Source organism: Thunnus maccoyii, chromosome 21, assembly GCF_910596095.1.
Source record: "Thunnus maccoyii chromosome 21, fThuMac1.1, whole genome shotgun sequence".
Classification (NCBI taxonomy): domain Eukaryota; kingdom Metazoa; phylum Chordata; class Actinopteri; order Scombriformes; family Scombridae; genus Thunnus; species Thunnus maccoyii.
In genome coordinates, this window is record NC_056553.1 from 14,924,105 (window position 1) to 14,942,531 (window position 18,427).

The 18,427-nt window shown below is 42.1% G+C and overlaps 1 protein-coding gene across 1 annotated transcript in view; it reads left to right on the top strand.

Moving 5' to 3' along the window:
• Nucleotides 1–4,021: 4,021 nt before the first annotated feature.
• Nucleotides 4,022–18,427, top strand: part of sema5a (sema domain, seven thrombospondin repeats (type 1 and type 1-like), transmembrane domain (TM) and short cytoplasmic domain, (semaphorin) 5A) — a 125,073-nt gene continuing 110,667 nt past the window's right edge. Inside the window, exon 1 of the mRNA XM_042400075.1 lies at nt 4,022–4,628. The gene's annotated coding sequence lies outside the window, so the exon portion shown is untranslated. The remainder of the gene's footprint in view (nt 4,629–18,427) is intronic.

Here is an 18,427-nt window from a genome sequence, read left to right on the forward strand (position 1 = left end):
CTCGTTCATCTTGTTCCGCCTCTGCTGGAGAGAGTGAGACAAGAGCAGCTGTCAGTCATCTGGATAGCCCTGGACTGCCGTTTGATGCAGTGGTAAGAGATTCCCCAAATGTTGGTGGCCCAGCCCTGGTCCATCCTCCAAGTTTGGGGGGCCCTGTCCCAGGAGGCGGGCTTGATAGGCACGCTGCCCACTTTGGGCCAATCTCTCCAGGCTTGGCTCCTGAGAGAGACAGGTTGATGCAGGCTAGACTGTCTGCACAGGTGGTGTGGACCATCCAGGTGGCATTAGAAGGATCCACTATTGCTTGCTACTAAGCAAAGTGGGATTATGACGCTGGTGCGAGGAAAGGAGACTAGACCCCCTAATATGTGCAGTGGAAGAGGTTCTCTCCTTTCTACAGTATCTAGCAGAAAAGGGGCTGTCTCATGCCACTGTTAAATTGTATGCTGCAGTTATTTCCTCCTGTAATGAGGAAGTTCAGCGGTAGTTCCCGCTGAGGCTCCAGTGAGGGATTCCTATGAGCCTCTGCAGCACTCCTCTCTGAAAGCGTTTTCATTCAAGACAGCTTTGCTGCTTGCACTGACCTCAGCTAAGAGAGTGAGTGAGCTGTGTGCCCTGTCAGTTCACCCCAGCTGTTTGCTGCTTCATGGTGACCACAGCCATGCTACTCTCAGACCGCAGCCCTCCTTCGTTTCCATGAACAGAAGGAGTTCCTTTAGGTCGAGAACTATTCAGCAAGATGTATTTTGTCATCCACCCCATGGGGACATCAGGGAGGCAAAACTGCATCTGTTGTGCCCAGTACGTGCATTGGCATGTTATGTTCACTGCAGTGAGTGCGTCTCCCAAGCCTACAGGCAGTAGGTACATGTAGGATAGCAACATCATCAGCCTTATTCAGCAGGGTGAGTGTCGAGAACATATGCACAACAGCATCTTGGTCTACACCTCGTCCATTAATAAGGTTTTATCTCTTGTACATAAAGGGCTCTTTTTCAAGGTCCATGCCCACAAGGGTGATTCAGGACTTGTTGAAAGGGTGGTGTGAGTGTCAGCTATGGAACACCTGACCACCCCACCCTGGGCAATATATGCCTGCATTCTCCTGTAATCCAAGATGACTCGGGGAATGGGGTGTGCAGGATATCTCTTGTATGGTTTTTGACCCTGCGAGATTAGGCCATGGTTACACCCAGTTTCATATTCATGTTGACTGGACTGGGTTTGGCCCCCCACTGCTCTGCTGAAGCAGCTTAGATTCTAAAGTGGTAGGTGGGCCACAGCGACTAACCTATAACTGGTCAGGCACAGTGAGGCAGGTTGTTGACATGTCACAGCATGGTAAACATTCATCAGGCTCTGCCTACTGTACCCATAGAGTCCAGTAGAGGGCATAGCCTGTGTGAGGTAGAACAAAGGTTATGATATTGTAACCCTAGTTCTATAAGCACAGGCGGAACCCTCTACCTATGGACCCTGCAGTTCCTACACCGTCCACTTAAGTGGTTTCTGAATGCGAGTGGCAGCGAGATGCTGCCTTATATACTGTGTGAGACACTGGTAATCAGTAGGTGCATCCTGATTGGCTGGCTATATACATGTAAATTTCAGTGGGCAATTGTGTGCATATTATTGGAGAAAAGTATTACCCATAGAGTCCAGTAGAGGGCTCCACCTGTGCTTATAGAACTAGGGTCACAATATCGTAACCTTTGTTTCAGGCAACTTATATCAGTGTATGTGTGTGAGCATATGTGTGCATATGAAAGAGAAAAGAGAGGTAGAGAGCACATACTGTTTATTTTGGGCCTTTGATAAAAAAAATGTCCCTACCAAAGTTAAAACCCAATCCACGCCCTTGGCTGGTTGGCTGGCTGCGTTTGCAAGGTGTGAGCTGACCTGGTCTTGAAACAGCAGAGTAACTGCACGACAGATGGCCTGTTTGAGAGAGGGATTTGGGGGCATGGTTACGGTCAACAGAGGTTTGGCACAAAAGCAGGGGCTTGGCCTGCTGTTAGTATCTCCCCTCCTTCCATCACTAGCTACAAAAAGACACACACAAGCTTTCACACATACACACGCCTGCAACAAGGAAACACAACAATGAATAAACATGCCAGGGAATATTCTCAAATTAGTATTTTGTCCTCTCTGCTATGCCTTCCCCCCTGTACAGATAAAAGTTGGCCTTCAGTTTCTTTCATCATGACATTACTTTGAAAATTTTATTTGGTCACTGCACTAAGTAGACTAAAAAAGATATATAAAACCCCACTTCTTCAAAAAGCTGAGAGATGAAAACACTAACACACACACACACACACACACACACACACACACACACACACACACACACACACACACATAAATACACCCTACTGAGATCTCATACAACCAGGTGAAATATAGGAGGCTCCTTCTGAAACAGATTTTTTTTTTGGTTGCTTGGCAACTTGAGTTCGTTTGCCATCAAAACAGGAATGCTGAGCAACAAAGGTGGCCAAACACACACACACACACACACACACACACACACACACACACACACACACACACACACACACACACATCCACAAACACTCCAGAGGAGACTTGAATGCCAGTGTAGGTTTGATTCATTCTGTCTCAAGCTCACAATCATCCATCACTGCGCCTGATGGCTCATTCAGAGACACTGCATTGTTTTTACCGATGAAACTTGTTCACTTGGTGCAGTTTAGACAGCTGAAGCCTTACTCTGAAGTTTTGCCGGAGCTCTGAAAACCATGCAGAGAAAAAGAGAGTCTGAAATTCCTGAAGCGAGGAGAAGAAGTTCTGGAGGTCACAGCACTCTCAGTGGATGAAATGTTTGATGGCTGGTGGCAGTTTATTTTGTCAGAACTGAGTTTTCTTTTTTTTTTGTTGTTTTTTTTTTTGTTTTTAGTCTCTTTGTTATATTTATCAACCACTGCTGCCGCCTTTGGCATTCCATATCTTCATCCAATCTGCTCTGATATTTTAAGAGAGCAGATCTGTTCCCTTTGCGTCTCTCTATGCAGCGAGAAAAAGTAAAAAGGTTACCCACGCATTTCCCAGAGTTGCAGGGAGGCCACTTGAAATGTAAATCTCAGCTTTACTTCCCCCTATCGTGGGTAGCTACATTTTTATGAAAATCACCTGATTTGAATTTAGATGTGGGTATACAGGAGCCAAGGCATTCACTGAGGCACGTTCCTGTTTAACGAAGAGGCGTATTAACTGGCTGTTGTTGACTGCGCTACCTGTCTGTCAAATAGACACACTTACTGTCATAGCCCTAAAGCTGTGTACGACACTCTTTGGGCTTTGGAGCTTGATACAGGCTGCGTTCATACACTGAGGGATAAATAGGTAATTGAACTGGGGATGTCACTATTAAAATGCACAAAGGCACAGAAACACAGTGCTGTCACTCTCTTTCTTACTCTCTTCCACTCATACACCCACACTCATATCAGACATGACATATATTTACTTTCTAAGATCAACTTGCTGTGCTTCAAAATAGAGATGAATGGAAGACTGAATCATCTTTTACTGCTCTTTTTCTCAGTTGAAATCGTTTTTTGGCTATGAAGGCCTATAGCATTATCAAAACACAAAAGCAGTGACCTCATCTGCAATACAGGACAGCTGGGTCCAAGTGGTTACAGAAATGCATGACGGGGTTCAAGACCCACTTTCAGTAAGCATCCTTTCTGCTGAAAAGTCCTTGAAACTGATTCTTTACCAGCTTTGTCTAAGTGTGCACAGTTTTGATGTATATATCAAGGGATGTGTGTGCAAATGTAGCTCAAGATTCCCAGAATTACTTGCAAATAAACAAAGCATAAGGGATTAGTGCTGTTCTGAGGCTGACTTTCACCTCTGACCTCCCTGTAAAAGACAAGCCAGATTTTAACTGCTGGAATAGAGTACAGCAGTGCATACGGGTGAAAATGTCAATATAGCTCAAACTGTCCAAATCTCAGTCATCCCACTTGTTGCTAGTTATTGGGCTGTATTCCTCTCCTCCACCTGCAGGACAGCTGTGCGCCGCTGCCACGTCTCTCCTCGCTGCTGGAGTGGACGCGCGAAGTGGGGGCGCACTCCTCAGCCATCAAAACCCTGCCCGTGAGATGCGCAGCTGTGACTGAGAGCAGCACTGGACACATCACCCACCTCCACAGCGCTTGGCTTTTTTTTATTTGCATGAGAGCTAGACGTTTTAGTTGAAGGAAAGTTTAGTTTTTATCTCCGTCGCGTTTTCGCACCCGCGCCCCCTCCCCTCCACACCCCCGAGGAGCGGAGGCATATTGTCTGTGGCGCAGCGCGACAGTGCGGTGTCCGATTACAACCCGTGCGCCGAGGAGCCACCGGCACAGAGCGCTTCTCTGTGGGGCAGAAATAGAACATACAGCTCCGGAGGGACGAGAGCGCAGAGGAATCTCTGCAGAGAGAGAGGGGGAGTTTTACCGAGATCGATTTCTGGAAAGAGACACAACAGAACTGAGGATATTTCATCTTCAGCTTGTCTTTATTTTTTTGTTTGTTCTTACTACTCTTCTCACCGGTACAAGACACGCAGCTTCGCTCTCTACTAGATGAACGGGAGTTGGGCACCTCACTTGGTAAGACGAAACATATTTTATTATTAATTGTAATTATTAAGATATGCCATATGCAGGCTCCTGAAGCAATTTCTCTTTTCGCGTTTGGGTTTTTTGTCTTTCTTGAAAATAAACCCATGACTTTTACTACTTGCCATACACCTTATTGTGCAGTCATACCGCCTGTTAATATAGCTTACAATATTTCGTCTGAATGTGCCGACATCTCACGGGAAACCACACACTAATCCACAAATCCAAAATTCCACAATGTAAATAGTCAGTTTTAGAAGTTTTGCATTCTGCTCTGCGATGTCTGACCACTTGGTGGTGCTGGCAGAGTGCAACCCACAGCGGAGAAAGCATGAGAGCTTCCATCAAATCTTTATATTCAACAAATTCACGCCGTGTTTGCCTTCTCTTTTCCGCTTTCAGTATCCTATGACAATTGATTAAAGTCTGGTATCACAACCGATATCGCTTCAGTAGAGCAAGTCTTCTGCATTAATTGCAGCAGGTGCACAATTATGCACTTTGAGAAAAACATAAAAAAAATATTACTGGTTTTTAAAAAGAAAATAGTCAAGGAAATATCACTGCACCAGTCCTCAAACTGTCAGTGCCTTGAAACAATTTATCACTGTTGTTTCCTGGTTAATTGTGCCTCCTACCTTTTCATATTCTGATTATATTAACAGCAGTGTTTTAGTGGCTGTGTATGAAGTATCCTTGCTTTTATATGCTCTGAAGGTATTCTTGTTGTCTGACTCTTGTGTTATATATGTTGTTATTGTTCTGACTAAAGATTCTTCTTCTACTTGCTTTTGGTGAAATTATGTCAGTTATTTTAATGCACAAAGGATATGAACAAACCTTTATGAGACATGCTGATTATGTACAGAATACAGCTTTTTATTTCAGACCTTCCAGCTACACACCTTCAACTTCAGGTTTCTCACACAATTGCAGAGCCAAATGCCGAGTCCTTGAATGTTTATACTTATGGTTTTGTGAAACTTTTTACTTTTTTATTTTTTACAAAACTTATTTCAGGAGTAGAATACTGTAGAAGCTTCATTTGAAATAAATTTCTCAATAAATTCCAAATTTAACCAAACATCACTCTTTCATGAAAGCCGTCCTGAATCAGTGTCATATACTTGTCAGTGGTTAAAGAAGATTATAAAAGGAAACAGTGATTAAAGCTCTAGCTGTTTTGTAGGTTAAAACGTGATTTGTGTTGTGAGCATATATTGTTCGGGTGCTACATGAATTCACAGCTCCTCAGTTACCCCACGGCTCTGTCCTTGGCATCTGTTCTTACCGGCCCTGCAGCAGGTTTGGATGAATGCTTATCTCCAACTCTAATCATGCTGATTAATGTACAATTAACCGGACATAATTGTTAACTAAGTCACTGATTCACCATTGTTTATTCAGGCCTAGGGCGAACACCTTTTCAGAGTACGGCTTTTATGCAAATTTTAACACTGATTTTGTGTCCAGAGTATAAAGCACTGACACGTACTCTTTTCCATTCCATTGGTATTCATCTGGGTCTTTGGTTGTTTTGGTCGTGCGAGCTTTTGGGACTTGAAAGCTGCAGTTCTTATAAACACAGTCAGCTTCCTCTGATCTTATGGCCTCAGACCCATGAGGATGCTCTGGCTCGTCTGTCCTGTCACACTGTGCTTACCAATGGAAAAAAGTGACCCTCATCCAGATGGTAAAATTACTTTAGACTTGCGGCGTCCAGGCCTTTATTAGACGTTGGATGCTAAAGTCCCCCAGGACAGGAGAAGGAAAAGAGATGAAAAAGAAATACAAAATGAGAAAGAAGGACAATGTGAAAGTGCTGAATCAAGAAATCATGTGACACGATGCCTTTTGGCAAAGGTTGCCAGTTTATATTGCAGCTAGAGAAACAGTGCGTGGAAAAAAAAAAAACAACATTAACGCTTACACTCCTGCCAGATAAAATCATGAGAGATGAGCATCAGATACAGATGAGCCCATAGCATGGAGAGCAGCCACACATTCCAGCGCCTAGTGAAGAGCAGCATATGATTAGCGTGATTGATATTTGCTCTGCGTTGGGAATTTGCCTGAGCACTGACACAGAACACAAGCACAAACACAGCAATTAGTCCCAGCCAGGAGAATTCCAGGATGAAAATGACCCCGGTGGCCTCAGCGGGCTGTGTGATCGCTATGGAAACCAATTGAATGACAAGACCGTCGACCTTTGTGATTCGGCATCCCTCGAGGGTCGAATCCTGTTGGGAGTGAAAAGTGAAAGGCATTATCATGCACGTGTAAACTAAACAGCCATTACCCTCTGGCCCCTTGGTGCTCTTTAAGGCCCTTTGGTTACTTATTTATCTGACACAAGCAAGATGGGGCTTTGGGATAGTTTGTCCCTACACACACAGTATCACAAAAGATCTTGGTTTATTGGCTGTGAATTGCATGGAAGCCCGATTTTACATATTCTCCTTAGTGGAAGATTTATTGCTCTTATGCGAGTAAACCTGGAGACTCAAACAATAGTTGAAGTGGTTTGCTGTTCTTCCCCGCTGTGCTTTGTCCTCTCACTACCACAGGCTATTTATACATCACAACCACTTTGCCATTATCCCCCCTCCTCACCCCCCAACCCCCCCACTTGTTCCTTCTGCCACTGCATACTGATTTCAACACTGTAGTCGTTCCAAAAAATCATCCCACATGTTAGAAAACAGTGATCCAAAATACTTATGCTCATTTTTGAAGCTCTTTGGGGTTATTTGTGCCAGTAGCACTGTATTCGGATATGTTTGCTTAGGATACATTTGCTGAAACCATTACAAAAACAGTATGCATGTTCTTATATTTGGATACATCAGCTTAATGTTACAAAAACAGTCAGCATGTTCTTATATTTGGATACATCAGCCTAATGTTACAAAAACAGTCAGCATGTTCTTCACAAAAAGACCAACCTCAACACTGGATCCAGACATCACAGTCTCTGGAAAAAAAACAAAAACTACAGATCGTGTCTGAGTTGAAATAACTTGGCATCACTGTTGACTCAAATCTGTCTTTCATGCCACACATAAAAAAGTTGCAAGGAAAATTATACTTTTTCTGGCCAATTTCAAATTTACATGGAACTGCATGATCACTAATGCAATTAAAATGTTCATGAATACAATGATCCTCCTACACATCACATACTGTCTGACAAGTTGGTGACACGTCAATAAAACCATTCTAAAGCAAATAGAGTCTCTGTACAAACAAACATTAAAAACTCTAGACATGAAGCCACAAGGATTTCATCATTGCAATATTTTGGAAAAGCACAACTTCCTATGCTGGGAAAACATGGTTAAATACAGTAGACTGTGTCTCGTTTTCAAGGTATTACATACAGCTCCTCCACCACTCCGTACTTACATCACATTAAAAACAAGCCGAAGTACTTGAGCAACAACTAGAAGAGATTGTCTGACTCCTAGAAGACAAAGTAGTTTTAGCTTTTTCTGTCAGAGCCTCTCAGGATTGGAACAATTTACCACAATACATAAGAAACTGCGCCGACTACCATTCATTCACCACAACATTAAGAGTCTGGTTCATTAGAAATCAAACTTGTGAACACTAGAACAGTGAGGTGTTTTTGTGTTGTTTGTTGTCTTGTTTGTCACTATTATGCTTAGTGTAAGAGCTGCTCCTGCTTATCATAGGCTCTGTACATAATATCCACACTTCACCTGACCTAACATTGTGTTGTCATGTCATTTGTTGAATGAGCTTTCATGCCATTTGTTGACTGTTGTCAAGCTATTGTTCATTTTGTGTGTCTTAAGAGCTATCTTTCTTGTCTCTACGTTGTTCAGGCTCTGTTTGTATCTGCATATGTTCACTGCTTTTATTGTTAATTGTATTTTCAATGCTTTTATTCATAATGCTTTCAACTATTGCCTGCCCAGGGACTACAGATGAAAATGAGCTTTTCTCTCTAAGTGGCATAATTTCAGAAATGTGATTAATATGCACTATTCTTGTCAAATAAAGTAATAAAATAAAATAAAAATAAATAAAAAATATCTGACCCATACAGAGAAAGTTGTCAGAGGGAAAGTGAATAGTTCTCTCTTTTCTGACATTCTTATTTATTTAGCAAGATGGTGCAATGTTGCTATGGCTACCTCCAAGGGAGCTGAGAGCCTGTCTGTCACAAAGGGCATTAAAATGCTGGCAAAATGAAGGTTTATCATCCACGCCACTTCTGTTCTTTAAAGGCCAAAGTGTCATGGCAGTTGCCATGGAGATCAGATGGAAGCTATTAAGTGGCATACAACCCCATGGCATCTGTTGTTTATCCTCACAAAAGTCTGCATGGCAGCTACGTCATTGCCATAGAGATAGAATGGAGTTACATCTTTCTCCATCAAGGTCAGCTCAGAAAGTTTTGTCACTTAAAAAAACCGGCATGGTGCCATTATTTAAAAAAGAAACACACAATGTGACTTTATATTCTGCAAGGAATATCACACTATAACGCTACACAGCATTATAGTGTGAAGAAATAAATTGAGTTATAGTGAAAACATGCCATGCGAACACTTACACAATGAAGAGTGATGTATGAAAGGAGCTGGAAATGAAGTGATAAGAAGCGAATGTCGGCTCATGTCAAAACACACACACACACACCCAAACACACACACACACACACAAAGTCATGTTTCCATCACTTCAGAGGACATTATATTGACTTACATTCATTTCCTGGAGACTTATCCTTACCTTAACCCTAACCCTTACCCCCGTTAAGAGAGGCGAGTCCCCACAACACGACTGTAAACAGATTTACTTCCCCACAACATGAGGAATACCTGGACCACACACACACACACAAACACACACCCAGACACACACACACCAGTTCTCTGATGGGACAGATCCTTGTAAAACAGGCAGAGGAAGCTGTGGTAATTTCACACTGCATGCTAAACAGCAGAAACAGAGCCAGTGCAGGTGTAGGAATTAATGTGAGTTTGCGATGCAGCAGGGAAATGCAGGCAAGCGATATGTGATCCTCGATTGCACTATTATTTCTGCTGCTGCTGCTGCTGCTTGGATCCAAGAATGAATGTCTGTGGTTTGAGTAAAACATCCAGTTTCATGTCCACACGTCAAAGGGAATTAGCACCACTAAACCAGCGTTCACTCGCCAGCACTGTTACACTACATTAGCTCTGTCCCTCTCTTTTCACTACAACCTCAAACCCCGCTCAAATAGCAGAGGAATCTGTCTTTTAACCAGGATGCCAGTATGGGAAAGAGAGGGAGGCTCTATTTGGGTCACGATTAAATAATCCCCCAAAGCCTCTTTTTCAGTGGGGATCAAGCCAAGAGGATATGTGAAAGGTTAAACAGAGATGGATCCAAACTTCTGCGACAACAGGAGAAGCGATTATTGTAAACTTATTTAAGTTTGGAGGTTTTTTTGTACTTTTCTTCCGCACTTGAGTCTGTATTAGGCTAGTGAGAGAGCAACCGAGGGAAGGAGAGGAGTAGAGTAGAGGGAGGACGGCAGAGAGTGTGACGAGGTGTAATGAGTCAGGGGAAAAGAGGTGAAAAGAGGATTTTAAAATGAGAGATCGAGGAAGAAAGAGCGAAGAGGCTTTGCTGGTCTTTGTTTATTGACTGATTGAGTGCCACAGGACCATTTGAAGGGTGAAAAGAGTCATGAGTTGTCACAAAACACACTTGCAGACACACATACACAGAGAAACACACACGTTTCCCTCTCTGGGCCGTCACCCAGCTGTATTTCTCTGGAAGATGAATGACTTTGAAGCATGAATGAGAGGATCATTTGATAGCCGCGCTCAGCTCGTATATTTCTCTTTTATAGGAGCTTCTTCTTTCAGGCTGTAGCTTGTACCTCTGAGGTGAGAGGGAAATGGGACTTCCTCCTGTGAGACTTTGACACTCTATGTATAGTCACAGCTAAATTAGCAGCTTGTACCTATTAAAGCAGGTGTACGGATATGCGTCTCTGTGTTTTATTTGCGTGTCGCGCAATGTTGTGTTTGCCATATGTTTTTCGTATCAGCAGGAGGAGGTAATGTACTGTAGCCAAAGTCTTTCGTGGATTTGAGTATTTTACTCCTCGTGGGAAATGCATCGCAGCATCTTATCTTTATAGAGCATATCATTATACGATAAGAACCTCTTTTGATGTGATGTGTTTAGAACTATCTGAGCTTCATCTATCGCACTGCTGCAAACAGCCAGAGAAGCTCTAATTTGATCAGCGCGAGGATATAAATACAGAAAATCCTTTAATCTTCAGCAAATGAAAACATTTATCTCTACTTTGAAATCATTACGAAGGGCTAATCAGAGCAATATCCTCGAAAAAAAAACCCCGAAATATTCAAGTTGCAAGAGGATGCGTGGGGATGCTTCCCTCAGCAATGAATGAGAAAACAAAATTACAGAGCGTGGTATATTCTTTTTATCCGACCTTATATGAAAGTTTGCGATAACATCTAAAAGATAAAGCGTCCCACTACTTGTAGTTTGGCCATGCAGGAAAAATGGGAACAGAAGAGAGATCAGAGGAGAGATAGAGAAAAAGAGAGAGAGAGAGAGAAAGGGAGATTTGACAGTGCAGATTGAGGTGAAAAGATAAGAACTTAAGTTTCTCAGACAAAGAGGGGAGGCGCGTGCAGTTTGAATGCAGTAAGAAAGGGCAACAGAAAGAAAAAAGGATGAGGAACTATATAGAGATGGAGGGGGTGATACAAAGAGTGATGAGCAGACAGGCAGGCCGAGTGGGTTTGAAGGAAATTGCTAAATATACAAGGAGGAGTTTCTCTCTGGAGTCTAGTTGGTCCCCGGATGCATCTGACAACTGGATTCATCTGTCAGTGCTAGAGGTCCGTAGAGAGGGACAGGCGGAGAGGCAGGCAAGCAGGACAAGACAAGAAAGAGAAAAATAGACTCAGAAAGTCAGAGAAGACAAAGAGAAGGAAAGATGAGGGAAAGAAAAAAAGAGTGATACAGAGAAAGAAGGGAGACTGAAAGACAGTTTCAGTTTATTCAATAAAATCTCTCCAATCAGTGTCTTACTGTCCAGCTAGTAAAATCCAAAGGATGTTGCCACCAAAGTCCAAAATTATTAATGTTCTCATCTGAGTAGCCTTCAGTTATTAAGTTTTACAAGCAGCAGCAATTGATTTTGGGGTGTTTGTTGCCCTGGAATTTGCCTCTCAGGCTACATAGAGATTGCCCTTCTTATTGCTGGTGTTACCCAAGGCTGTAAAAAACACTGCCATATTTTCTAGAGATAGAAAAGGTGGAAATACAGCATAAACATCATCATAAAGCATCTAGACTCTATCAAGGAAACTAATCATGATTTGAAGTAGAGTTATCGCATAAATAATCCAGCAATTTACCTTTTTTTTTAATACTTCTTGTTTTGAGGGACCTCTGACTTTATTGTGTGTCTGAAAACCAAACCTATGCCCTTGAAAGGAAGGCAAAGTAAAGAGTGAGAAACAAATAAGAAAACACAGTCGCATGGTGGCAATGGTTGTGAGCTCCTTCACACACACACACACACACACACACACTTACTGTATTGTTTTCCAAAACCATGTCTGCGAACACTACACACTCCAGACATGAGTCTCCCATGAGTCATGCCCTTTACTGGTCTGTGTGGAGCACGAACGTGAGTGTGTAGTCTACCCAGTTGCACACACAATGCTGCCTCAGTTCTGAAGGTGAAGCCACGCGGAGGATGTGTGGTCTGACCGTAACCACCAGCAGTGAATAACAAACCACTTATTATTCCTTCTGAATAACATTTCATTCTTTCTTGAATAAACCATCAGCAAGAATAAGCCCTCAGTTAGAAACCGGTGTGTCTGGATGTCTGCCAGGTGCGAGCACCTTATTTTGTAGATTGTGCATTTACAGTAAGATAAGCCGACTTGACTTTGATTTTTTTTTTTAAGCTCTGTGCATGCAGGAAGTGGTTATTTGGAGTTTAATTCTATTGTGCATGAGTGGGAGTTTGGTTTCAAGGGATGTGTTGTTATGGAACATTAAGTCTATTAAAAGTCTAGCCAGGTACTGGGCCTCGGCAATAAGGATATCAGATGCTGCAAAAGACAATGGAGTAATTCTAGAGGTATTGCCAGGAGTGTCCTTTTTTCAGCAGACAGTGTTGGTTGGCTAATGTAGTGGTCTGATTATGCTGTTCATGAAACAAGAGAATGTTTCTGTTCTCCTGCTCCGGCTCTATTGTGTTACTGAATTCCCATGAGAAGTGAGTTACGTTCAAGAGTTGTGCTGACTCTCTGCCTGTGCTTCTTCCGCTGTGCTGCCCTGTTGGGACTGAAGTGGATTGTTTAAAGATTCTAGGGGATGAAATGTGTTTTTCCCTTCTCGGTCTTGCATAAGTTGTTGTTAGGCACAGAAAAGAGAAGGCGTGCAAGCACACACACGCGCCCGCACAATTCTCAAATACAAATAAACACCAAAGTGCCGAAAAACACACATCCCAGTTAAGGTGGTGTTCTGCGTGCTATTGTGATGTTTTAACGGAAGAGATGAGCATTGAACCCTGCAGCATCATACAACGTAGGCCGACATTTGACATTTGAAAGGGAGAGAGGGAGAGAGGCGGTAAGATGATATCGACAAATAAATCTTCAAGAATAAACAAAGCTGGGGTAAATCGAGGCAGGAATGAAAATATGCCTGTGTACAAATATAAAGAATATTAATAGCTCTGCTGTTTATTTCACAGGCAGCTCTGTTCACAGGTGCAGAGGTCATCACACTGAAAGGAAAGGCTCCAGTTTCACTTTCTCAGAAGATGGTTTGCTCTATGTTGACCTCAGTTTAACCAGATATGACCCTTAACCCAACCCTGACTCCCATGCTGCCCTTTCATATATATACATATATATATCTATAAATATATATCTATATATATATAGATAGATAGATAGATAGATAGATATAGATATAGATATATGCATAGACATGCAAGAAGGGTGAGCTGCAAAGCCACACCAAACATACACACAGTCCATTTCTTTCATTGCTTATCTTCTCAGCAGGTGTCTAAAAGAAGAAAAGACAATTGCCCGATTTTCTGTAATCAGGATAAGCTGAGATCAGCACAGTCAGATCATTATAAACGGAGGATAAAATGGATTTTGTTGCAGGAATCCTTCACAGTTGTTTTTTACTGAAGCTATTGTAGAACTCCTAAGACAGGCACAGCGAGGGAGGGACTCCCACGCAGAGGATACATTTCCTCTGGACTTGCCCTACCACAACACTTTTTTGCCGTGCTCTTGTTGTCATTAAAAATAGACCTCTGCCCTTCTGAAGCGAGGCCCCGTAGCATCCTGATCTATTTTATGCTCCGTGCGGTTCCCCAGAGGCTTTCTGGGTGGAAAAGCACTCCCTTCACTCCAACAGTTAAGGGCGTAAGAGGATTTTCCTACAGGGTCGACGTCTTTTTATTGACTTTAGAAAAGCACACAAAAAGGAGTTGTATCGCTCAGTGCAAGAGAAAACTGTTGCAAGAGACCATCAGGCAGCTGATACTCAGGAGGTAATTGTGCGAGTGCAAATAGTTGACTTTTTTCTTCTTTTTAATGGCTCTGCTGGTGTTACAAAGAGCTCAAATTTGCAGCTGGAGATCTACAAACCATTCAGAATTGTCTTTGGAGTAAAAGGGATGTTTTTTCTCCTATATCCCTCAACCCCATTACAGTTTCCACCCTCTCTTTCACTCTGTATGGAAAACCATAATATTAATACAGTGTTTTATTCATCCCCAGAGGGAAATAATCTTTTCACTCGCCCTCCCTCTGATATGGGAAGGTCAGAGTGCAGGGTCAGCTGGAACTGGGAGGGATGCAGTAACTTATTCAAGGACACTAACAACCCCCGTGTTCAGTTTTACGGGTAGTGTTGTGTGCTAATAGGCATGAAACAACAGCGGTTTCTGCTTCCTGGAACCATTTCAGTCCAAACACCCACAGGCGGTTGCAGGTCTCTGCAAACAATGAGACCCACTGTAACCTGTCATTGTCATCAGCGGAGCTCCACACCCACACTGCCTCCACTCGATCCCCCCTGGGCCCCATATATCATAATCAACACTTTCTCATTCCAAATGTATGTTTCTTCTTAGCTTGCTCCTGAAAAGATGTGAGAGAAAACAGTCCTGGTTTTTCTTTTTTTTCAGTAATTGCATATGTGCACATGTGCATGCACCCTGTGTGTGATTCCTCACCCCCTCAGATATCCAGCGTTCATTAGGTTTAGCTGAAGCAATTATAGTAATTGGCAGGTTACAGTCACATTTTTTTCATCTTTGATTCTCACTTTTTTGTGCCTCTTAATAGTTTGCCATCTTTTCCCTCTTGCTCTGTATGAATCGATGACATCCTGACTTCTTGCTGAATACCTGAGTTGAAATTATGCTTTTTTAGAAGCTTCAAAAGCCAGTTAGATGTTAGCAAAATAATTTAAGCAGAAAAGGCTAAAGTGTCCCTAAGACACACACACACACACACATACGCACACACACAAATAATCTGAATCATTGCATCCATCCTTAGCTGCAGAGCATGATTACCGTGAAGGAGGTAAATGATGTTAATTGCAGTGTACAGTCACATGATTTACAGCTATTGTTGTAAAGCAGTGGTAGCAGAATGTACCTAAAAAAACAATTACACAAATCATACTGTTATGTCTGCATGGGCGGCTGGACTGTAATTTAACCGCACTGCACTCTGATTCTGTGTTTGGTCCCACACATTCTGTCACTCAAAATGACCCGTTTCTCTCTCTTTTTCTCTCACACATACATACATTTACCACTTTTGCACAGAATGTAACTTGACGGGACGATTAATGCAAATACTCTCAAATCACCCAGCTGTATCATTCTCTTGAGAGAAGCGAGGTTTTGCACATATTAAATACATATTTCTACAACTATAGCAAGATGAATGCTCGCGCAGGAAAGCAGAAATTTATAGATGTATATACATGGATGGTGGGATGATAAAAGATGGACAAAGTAAAAGTGGACATACCCTTGGGGAGTTGGGAGGTTAAGGAATAACAGGGATGGAGCTGAACACACACCTGCAAGCCACATGTGGATTGTCCCGTGTTGGAAAACTCCATCGTCATCATTATAGTAAAGGGTGGAGGGGATCATTAAGTCATTATTTATGTGCTTTCTGCTGGTTTATCACCTCCAGATGCAGCCTCACAATGCAGACACCCACACTCACAGCCCCAGAAGAATAACATAATTGTATGAGCCAGTCAGGGGGTCCCGTCTAATAGAAAAAGTGCAGACATTAACAGTCTGGGCCAGCTGTAGAGACGACTAACCCACCACTTTTTTTTTTTGGCCCCTGTTAGGCTCGTTTACACCTAGTGTTGTTTATGTTGATTTACATGCTGCTCCTAGAATGAACCTTCACTTCCAGATTTTCTCCGGTTTGAGGCAATAACACATGCAGAGGAAAGTTTTTACAGGCAATTTCCCCTTTACAATAGCTGCAGTTTTCTTGATGAGCCTGAATAAAAAAAAATAAAAAAGAAACACATCACAAACAGAGCACTTTAAACTCCCTCGCACCCAATTTTAGCTTCTTCCCCCGCAACATTTTCCAGCCTATAAAAGCTGACTGTTGTTGTCGGTATTTTTGTTTGAACTGATTTATTTCAGGCTACCTGTCCTTGTCAGGGGGCGAGTTTGAATCAGTTTTCACCCATTCTGTCATTATTTCACACAGAGATGGATTATTACACTCATATGATTGCAGTTTACATAAAACAAAACCAAAAAAGAACAGGTGTGTTCATGAAAACAGACACACATATGGGGTCTAGGTGGTCTAAAAGAAACTGGATCTTAAACAGACCCTTCACTGTGTTGCACCTGGAGCTGTGGCTCCAGTGAAAGGCCATGAAGAGTCAGCTCTCTGGACACCGCAGTCCCAGATACTCAGAATACTGCCGTTTCCCCTGGTGTTTCCTTTCCCTTTAGTTTAAAAGGGGGAACAGTTGCTTTTCCAGCTGTGCCTGACCACCTCACTCTGAGCCTGTTCCCCTGTTGTTTTCTTGTCCTGATTCAATTACCTCTGTGGGACCACTCTCCTGACATATGACATACACTCATGGGCTGGAGAGATGTGAGGAATTGCAGTTTTACGGCATGCGGTGTGTGTTATTTATGGAGATCCCAGGCACTCTTCACAGCAAAGCCACACTCCTTTCCAACTTCGTATTTCCTACTCTCTTATTGAAGTGGCCCTAAACTCCTCAGTCCTCCTGTTTCCATCTAAACTCGTCTTCTATTAATCCTCTCCATTATCTTCCTTCTTTTGTTCCTGCTTAACCTCCTTAACACCCCTCTCCTCTTCTTTCCAAAATACTCTATCCTCGTCCCGTTTGCTTCGCTCCCCTAATTTCATCTCATCCAACCTCTTCTCTTCATCCTCTCCTGCATCTCCTTCATCCTTTGTTCCTCTATTCCTCCCATTATAACCAGACTCTCTCCTTTAATCTACCTCAAGTGACCCTAAACGACTTTCTCGCCTCTTCTTCCTCTCCAGTTTTGTGCTTCTCTCTATACATTTTGAAGAGCAGGTCAGTGTGTGTCTGAAAGCCATTCCCTCATCTAGTTTCAGTCCTACCAGACAGATGAGAAGCCTGGTGCTTCCAAGAATATATTGGCAGACACACATGCACATAAATACATACACAACATGCACGCCCACACAAATTCATGGACATATGTGTACATATCCACACTTGCTCTCAGCAAATATGATATATGTAGGCATCCACGCGTACTCGCTAGAGTGTTCATCTGGAGCTTAAATTGCAGACATTTTCACGCACATACACACATATTTGTTCTGAGTTTATCCACTGACAGCACGCATTTGTACAATGCAACTCGGCGTAACCATGTGATGATTCTCTTTTGTGTTTCTATGACAGTATAGTACACTTCTGCAGTTATACTACAGACCATTTAACACAAGACTGGAAGTAAGAAGAGACCAAAATTTCTGCTAATATCTAATTACAAAAAATAACATTATTTAGATATTTTATACAATTGGGAATATGGTAGAGATTACAGCATTGTATGAGGGTAATCACAGAAAGAAGCAGATGCGTCTTAAATACCTCTAAGTTGTTGCTAATCTGCCTCTCATGTTGACATCGTAATGGGAGGATTTTGGCAGATGCAGTTGCATTAAAAAAGAAGCCGTACTTTATACAAAAAAAAAAAAGTCATTATAATGACTCTAGTTGGGAAGTTATCCCCATATAATCATATCATCTTGAAATAAATGTTTAAGCCATTGTTGTTTATGAGGAACTCAATACAGATAAATAATGCAGCCAAATCCAAATCATCCAAGACCCTACAAAGAGATATCTAGACTCAAACATCAACCACACAACACATATTATGTATGACTTACAAAACACCAGGGCTGCATTTTTTTTGTCATTATTGCTTATTCTGTTTTCTTGACTCTGTTTTGTCTATACAATGTCAGAAAATAGTGAACAATGTCCAACTATCAGTCCAAAGATATTAAGTGTACTAATAGAAAAGCAACAAATTCTCACATTTGAGAAGCTGAAATCAGAGAATGTTTGGCATATTTTCTTGAATAATGACTGAATCGATTAAAGGATGATGAAAATATTTTTTTTGTCAGTCAAACAATCTATAA